The following is a 7,573-nucleotide window of genomic DNA, read 5'->3' on the forward strand; positions in this document are numbered from 1 at the left end:
ATAAAACCAATTTCTTAAAATCTTTAATTAAAATCTTTGCAGATTAGGTTTGCCAGGTAAATGGGAAGCGCGTCGTTCTCTGCTGCCTGCCAGCTGCTTAGGTCCTTCAGAGTCTAGCTGTTTATATCCTCCTGTCTCCTGACCTTCCCCTTCTCACGCCTTTCCTGACCAGTTGGCATTTCTCTCTCTCATATATATATGTGTGTGTGCATTCTTTGTGTTCTTATCAGCTCCTGCATCCATAGCTTATCTGATGGAATTTCCTGGATGAACAGGAACCTGGGGGGCAACAGCACAGCTCTGAAACACCAACTGTGCATGACTGCCAGCAAATCCTTTCCGGTCCCAGTTTCTGAAAGATACACCACAGTCCCTCTTTTACTTTTATTTATTTAAAATACATGTTTACCACCACTAACAACAAAATATTCCTTCCAGGAGGTTTGCAAAATGTTAACAAGAATCACACAAGATCCAAAACACTGTTTTAAAAAATAAAACGAAAAGCCCTTTAACTAAAACAAACTTTTTTTAAAAAAAAAATTATTGGTTTTCCAACATAAATTAAACACATTACAATTCACAATACATAGACAAACAAACATATAAACACGTATAATTTCATAACCTCTTTTTCATAAACCTTAATTCACTGACTTCCCCATGCCTCCCTTTTCTGCATCCCTATTTTAAAATTTTCTTCAGCAACCCCTCACTTCAGTTAACTTATAACTCACTTTCTTTAATCCTTCTTCTCTTACCCAGTCATTTTCAGCTGTAATTCTGTTTTTTTTTTTACATTACCCTTGACATTTTAGCACTCATTAATTTTATAACAGTTCTTAAGGTAAACTTTGTATTTCTTCCAATCTTCTTCCACCGTCTCTTTTCCTTGGTCACGGATTCTGCCAGTCATCTCAGCCAGTCCCATGTAGTCTATCACCTTCGTCTGCCATTCTTCCAGCGTGGGTAGTTCTTGTGTCTTCCAATACTTTGCTAAAAGAACTCTTGCTGCTGTTGTAGCATACATAAAGAACATCCTATCTTTCCTTGACACCAATTGGCCCACCATGCCCAGGAGAAAGGCTTCTGGTTTCTTATGAAAGGTGCACTTAAGAACCTTCTTAATTTCATTATAGATCATTTCCCAGAAGACCTTAATCCTTGGGCACGTCCACCAAAGGTGGTAGAAAGTACCTTCAGTTTCATTGCATTTCCAGCATTTATTATTGGGCAAATGATAGATTTTTGCAAGCTTGACTGGGGTCATGTACCACCTATAAATCATTTTCATAATATTCTCTCTTAAGGCATTACATGCCATAAACTTTATACCGGTGGTCCATAACTGTTCCCAGTCAGCAAACATAATGTCATGACCAATGTCTTGTGCCCATTTAATCATAGCTGATTTAACCGTTTCATCTTGTGTATTCCATTTCAACAGCAAGTTGTACATTCTTGACAAATTCTTCGTATTGGGTTCTAACAATTCTGTTTTTAATTTTGATCTCTCCACCTGAAAGCCAATTTTCCTAACTAAAACAAACTAGGCCCCAACAAAACTGACCAATTATCAGAAGCTGGGGAGAAGGGAGATATTTTAATTTAGCAGTCAAAGCACAAGAAGGGTGGTGCCTAAGTGTGGGCAGATCTGTCAATTTCAGTTTCTCTGAGTTCAAATTGGAAGTTGGGTTCTCCACATTTCCACGTTGGTTTGCAATTTAAAAATAAAACTACTCGTGCAAATTCACCAGAATTTCAGTGTGAATTTCTCCTTCTCCACACGTTTTTGTATGCAGTTTTTCTTAATATACACATTTCTGAAAAGCAAATTCACACACAAACACACACATTTCTACACACACTTCAGTATATGCATTTTTATATGCACTACTTTGTTGGTGAACTGCATCGCAAAAATGGGAAAAATGCAAATTTCTAAAGGTACCTTCAGTCTGCCTTTAAATGAGAAGTGAATCAAATCCCCTCCCCCATCACTGCTTCTGCCTCATGTCAAGCTGAATATCACTCAAGGCCGATCAAGATGTTTTGGCACCAGAGGATCAAAATCCTACAAGCCTGTTTTCTCATCCCTCGCTACAATACTAAAGTGAATAATCAATAATCTGCAGCCCTTTCATGACACCCAAAATCAGCTACTGTAAGAAAATTTGCCTAATGGTAGGGCCAGCACTGCTTTCCTGTACAGAGTTTAATAGGAGGAACCTGGTGCAGATTGACAGACAAGGACAGCTAGCTCCAGATGGCTGGAATGGTAAACAGGAAACTGATGTTATTGGTTTGTACCGTGGGAACCAGGGACGGTCTATTCAATGCACTGAGCACCGGATGTTAGCTCAGAGTGGCACATGACCCTGTACTGGAAGTACATGGGAGGAGTTATTTTCTCTCTCTGCAGCTGGGAATCAGAGGGTACAGACGTGTTTTCTCTGTACTGGTGAAAGACAGAAATAAAGACATGTAAATATATTTCTGTCTGTCTCATTCCCCCCCCCCTTGAGATGGGAGGGGGAGGAGTGGTGTGTTCTTTTCACGTTTGAAAAGGATCGCCGAAGAGACCTCCCTTGATCTTGCCGGCAGACGCTGGCAGGGGAGGTCAACAAGGATTCAAGACGGGCACCTGGAGGGTGGCCAAATTCCTAAGAGCTGGGACTGGCTCTGCTGGCTTGAAATCCGACATCTGGTAGCAGATCGATGGTCATCTGGTAGCAGAGCCGATGGATTTAAGATCTATGAGAATCTGCATGAGAGGTGAGAGGTCGATGAATCGTTGCCATCCTCTGCACCTAAGGAGATAAAGAAAGCGTCTGCCTGCAGCCAAAAGCTGAACAGACAGCTGGACACCGAGAGGAGTGTGTTTCAAGGCAACGGAGCCCCAAAAAGGTATGCTGAATTTCGGGCTAGAGAGAATGAACGCAGAAAGATTTATTTTCTGGTTCACAAGAGCTGCGTTTGAAAAACAAGCTCTGAAAGAAAGGCTTGCATACCAGGAATTCCTGTGGTGAGATAAGGATTCCCGTCCCGGGGAAGGTTGCTGGGCAACGACCATCAGGGCTTAGAAAGTTACTGACAAATGGGATTGGCTCAGAAAGAGAGTGAGACGTCAAAGAATGTTTTGACTACCTTTTGCAGCTGTGGAAAACAGCGTGCAGATTGCCTGCCTGAGAAAGCAGAAAAACAGCTCAGGAGTTTGCCTGCCTGTAAAAAGCAGTAAACAGCCCAGAAGAGAACTTTTGGAGTTTACTGGCTTGAGAGTGTAAAGCTGACCCTTGGATTCAGCATGGATGCCAGGAAGGGGGGAGCGTTACCTTGTCCACCTCCCCTGAGTGCCGTGGTTCTAGAAGAACACAGCCGGCATGCTGCACTGGGAGTAAAGCACAGGGGGAGGGAGGAACGGAGTTCTAATTCCCCCACCGATGAGGCTACTGGAAAGGAAGCTGTAGCTTTGAACGTTGTCCAGTGTTACAGTTGTGGACAGGCTGGGCATCTTCAGCGGAACTGTAAGAAGCCACGTCAGCCAAAAGGAGCGAAGGGCCGCTCAGCAAAACCTGAGGCGTCAGGCAAAGGTCATACCAAGACTTCGGTGAAACCTGGAAAGGCTTTGATGGCGAAAGGAACCACGCCAGATGTTGGGAACGCGTTTGTAATTGACACTGGATGTACTTTTCATATGTCCCCACACAGAGAACTCTTTTCAACGTTTAAGAAGCAAAGCTTCACTGTGACACAGGCCAACGGTCAGGAGCTGGAAGCGACCGGCAAAGGGACTGTCTATCTTAAGAGTCTGAACTTGACAATAAACAATGTTTACTTGGTTCCTGAACTGAAGTTCAATCTGCTAAGTGTTTCGCAGATTGCAAAGAGAGGACTGAGATTGTCCTACGATGCTGAGAGCTGCAAGATCTACAAAGATGGAGAGTTATTTCTTTCGGCCAGAGAGAAGGATGGACTATATTTGTTGACTTTTGCACAAAGTGATTACATGGAATGTAATTCATCTGTGTCTAACCTAGTTTCTCTTGCAGGTGTGAGCAAGAAGGTGACCGGGGTCAACAGAGCATTTCAGCGGGTGTATGCTGATGTGAATGGTCCTCTAGAACCATCTAGAGGCAATGCAAGATATTATCTTGTGTGTGTGGATCATTTCACTAACTATGTCTGGGTTTATGTGTTGAGAAAGCCACAGGAAGCCTTAGAGAGGTTTCAGGAGTTTTGTGACAAAGTTAAGAGTATGCATGATGCTAACATTGATTGTCTATTCACAGATGAGAAGCAGATTTTTCTTTTACAGGATTTCCAGCGGTTCCTGCAGAAGAAGGGGATCAGACACAAGATTGCTGTTTCAGAGGAAGCGTGGAACAGGGGTGTCTGTGTACGGGTGAACAGAGAATTGCGAAAGGGGATGGAAGCGCAATTGCTTAGTTCACATCTGCCACATGAGTACTGGGCCGAGTCTCTGATGTCGTTTTGTTATACGAAAGTGAGAAAGGTTTCAAAAGAGTTGGGAAGTTCTCCTTTTGAGAAACTGTTCCACAGAAAACCTTCTGTTGCCCATCAAGGTTTTTGGGTCTCATGTGAGAACAGAAGCTCCAGGTGGAGTAAAGAATGCCAGAGGCATTTTTGTGGGGTATGAAAAGGGTCTCTACAGAGTAATTTTGTCTGAATCTGGTCAGGTGATTCTCACAAAATTTCTAGAGAGTGCTCCTGAACAGGAGAGAGTGATAGTACACACATTTCCCACTGAGGACGATTCAGATGATGATGATTTTACTGATTACAGCTGTACTGAAAGTGATGACACTGATAGCTCGGAGAGCTCAGTTGTCACGGTCATTGAGAGGAAGTCTCACACAATGGATAGGCCTTCACAACTGAAGGATGAACCACTGTTTACCATTGGAACTGGTTCTCCAAAGAGTCCTGAGACTGGACCAGTGAGCAGAGAGGATCAGCACCTCATACGTAGGTCTGAGAGAGTTACAAAGGGTCAACCACCCAAGAGGTACTCAAAAGAGTTTGCTAACTTAGCTGTTGCATGTGTTGCTGTTGTAAACAACCGAGGACAGGTTGGAGCTGTGTCTAAGTCAGAGACAAAGACACAACAGAGAGTTGCTAGCCAAGGTAATGCAGATGCACTCATTCCTTGGAAACCAGACAACCAGAGAGGTACACTGGGGAAACCAGTGGCGGGGAGTTCCAAGGGTGGAACTGAAACAACAGGGGAGTGTTATGTGTATAACAACTGTTTGTTTTCTTCTCTGGATCAAGCTTTGCTTGCTGCAACACGCATTGATTCTTTTGGGGGAGGATGTTACGAAAAAGGAGCAATGCAGAAGCTAGCTCCAGATGGCTGGAATGGTAAACAGGAAACTGATGTTATTGGTTTGTACCGTGGGAACCAGGGACGGTCTATTCAATGCACTGAGCACCGGATGTTAGCTCAGAGTGGCACATGACCCTGTACTGGAAGTACATGGGAGGAGTTATTTTCTCTCTCTGCAGCTGGGAATCAGAGGGTACAGACGTGTTTTCTCTGTACTGGTGAAAGACAGAAATAAAGACATGTAAATATATTTCTGTCTGTCTCATTCCCCCCCCCCTTGAGATGGGAGGGGGAGGAGTGGTGTGTTCTTTTCACGTTTGAAAAGGATCGCCGAAGAGACCTCCCTTGATCTTGCCGGCAGACGCTGGCAGGGGAGGTCAACAAGGATTCAAGCCGGGCACCTGGAGGGTGGCCAAATTCCTAAGAGCTGGGACTGGCTCTGCTGGCTTGAAACCCCTGCAAAGCAGGAATATGCAGCTGTCCCATACAGGGATTAAACCTACAACCTTGATGTTATCAGCACCACATTCTAACCAACTGAGCTATCCAGGCACAAATGGTGATGAAAAGCAAAATCTAGCTTGCCCACTCAGACCATCTCCCTACATCTTTATGCAGAGACAGTGTTAGAATTCCTGCTCCATGATTGCAGTCATGGGATTGTTGTCTGTCACATGACGGTGTATGTTTTGACTCCACAGAGTGGGAAGTGATGGAGACAGGATGTTTGTGTTACTGTGTTCCGTGAAGTGGGACTATTGTTCTTTGTTCTTTTTCTCTTTGCTGTCTGATGCTAGAGATAGAGGGAGCCATGTTGCAGTGCTCCGTGTGTGTTTATATGTAAATAAAGTAGATTAGCCAAAATACTGAGTTGCTGAGGTTCTGTTACACATGATACGCAAACTCTGCAGATCCCTAAGTGTGCCGGTGTCGGTTGGCATCGGTCGCTGTGATGTTCGGGCTGAAGAAAGCTTTTGAAGCTCTCGAACGATCGACCAGGAGGGAGAGAACATGCCAGTTGGGCATGTGTCTCTGCCAGGGTCCTACTTGAGTGTAGGCCGAGCTCCTGACAGACAAACCCTTTTGCAGACAGGCATCTTTGGATCAACTCTGCTGATTGTTAACACCTGTGAACTGGGTAATTAAGGGGCAATTCACACCCATGCTCTGTAGTGCTGACACGGGGCAATTCATATGTCCTGCCATGTTCTGTGGTGGTGATAGCAAAGCAACTTATTTGATGTGGGAGTTCAGGTTCAGCATGCATGGTGAGATGAGGAATCTCCACCTCCGGCTGCATTTTAGCTGTTGTTCTTTTTCCTTTCCTGGCAGGTTGCCATGTCAACATTTGTCAGAGAAATAGCCTTTATGCCAAAAAGAGAGAGAGCATACTGCTGGACCAAGAGACACTGAGCAGAACATTGATCCCTGATTTGTTCTGGGGACGGGAACTTGAACACTACTAATATCCCCATCCAGTGAAATACTGGAACAATAAGCGCAGGAAACAGATGCTTGCTTTGTGATATTTGCGAGTGCAGAAAGTGCAAGATCAGCTCTTGCCGGACTCTGGCCCGATTGATCTCAATAACTGCTCTGGAGAAAAGGAGGACAGTGTGAGGAGTCATGCGTGCCAGAATGAAGGAGTGTTATTGCCCAGCTGTTGTTTCCCCACATCTTATAAGAAGGAGCCACAAAGCTGCTTTTAAGGTTAGGTCAGCATCTCCAGTTTTCCTGCCGCTGCATTGATTGGATGGCTCTGCCTTCGCATTCCCCTGGCATCATCGCTGGTGCTATAAGCGGGCACGGTTCCTTGCAGAGGCCGTGGCGAGAAGTTCCTGCCTATATGGTTTAGCCCCCCAGCGCAGCCGTCTTTAATGGAAGGCAAGGTTCCCGAGCAGATTAACACCTTGTCGGGCATTACGGAGTCTGTGGCAGACTTTCGCACTAATGACTGCAGCCGCTTTGTGCTGGTGATGCTAATCCTCAGCTGGCTGGCCTGCTACTTTTCAGCCAGGGTTTCCTGCACATGTTAATCCCTCCCTTTGCTCATGAAGCAAGAGGTTTAGGCTGAAAAGAGAAGGGCCCATTCTTTGATGCAAATCGGGGCATGGCGATGGCTGCCAGCGAAAAGTCTGGCTCTGCAGGTGCGTCTGTTCCAGCGGTGGAAAGGGAAGCAGCAGAATCGGTTCTCTGGTTCTCTTAAGGATGAGAAAAGGCAAATGT

The sequence above is a fragment of the Podarcis raffonei genome, chromosome 15, assembly GCF_027172205.1.
Source record: "Podarcis raffonei isolate rPodRaf1 chromosome 15, rPodRaf1.pri, whole genome shotgun sequence".
Lineage (NCBI taxonomy): Eukaryota > Metazoa > Chordata > Lepidosauria > Squamata > Lacertidae > Podarcis > Podarcis raffonei.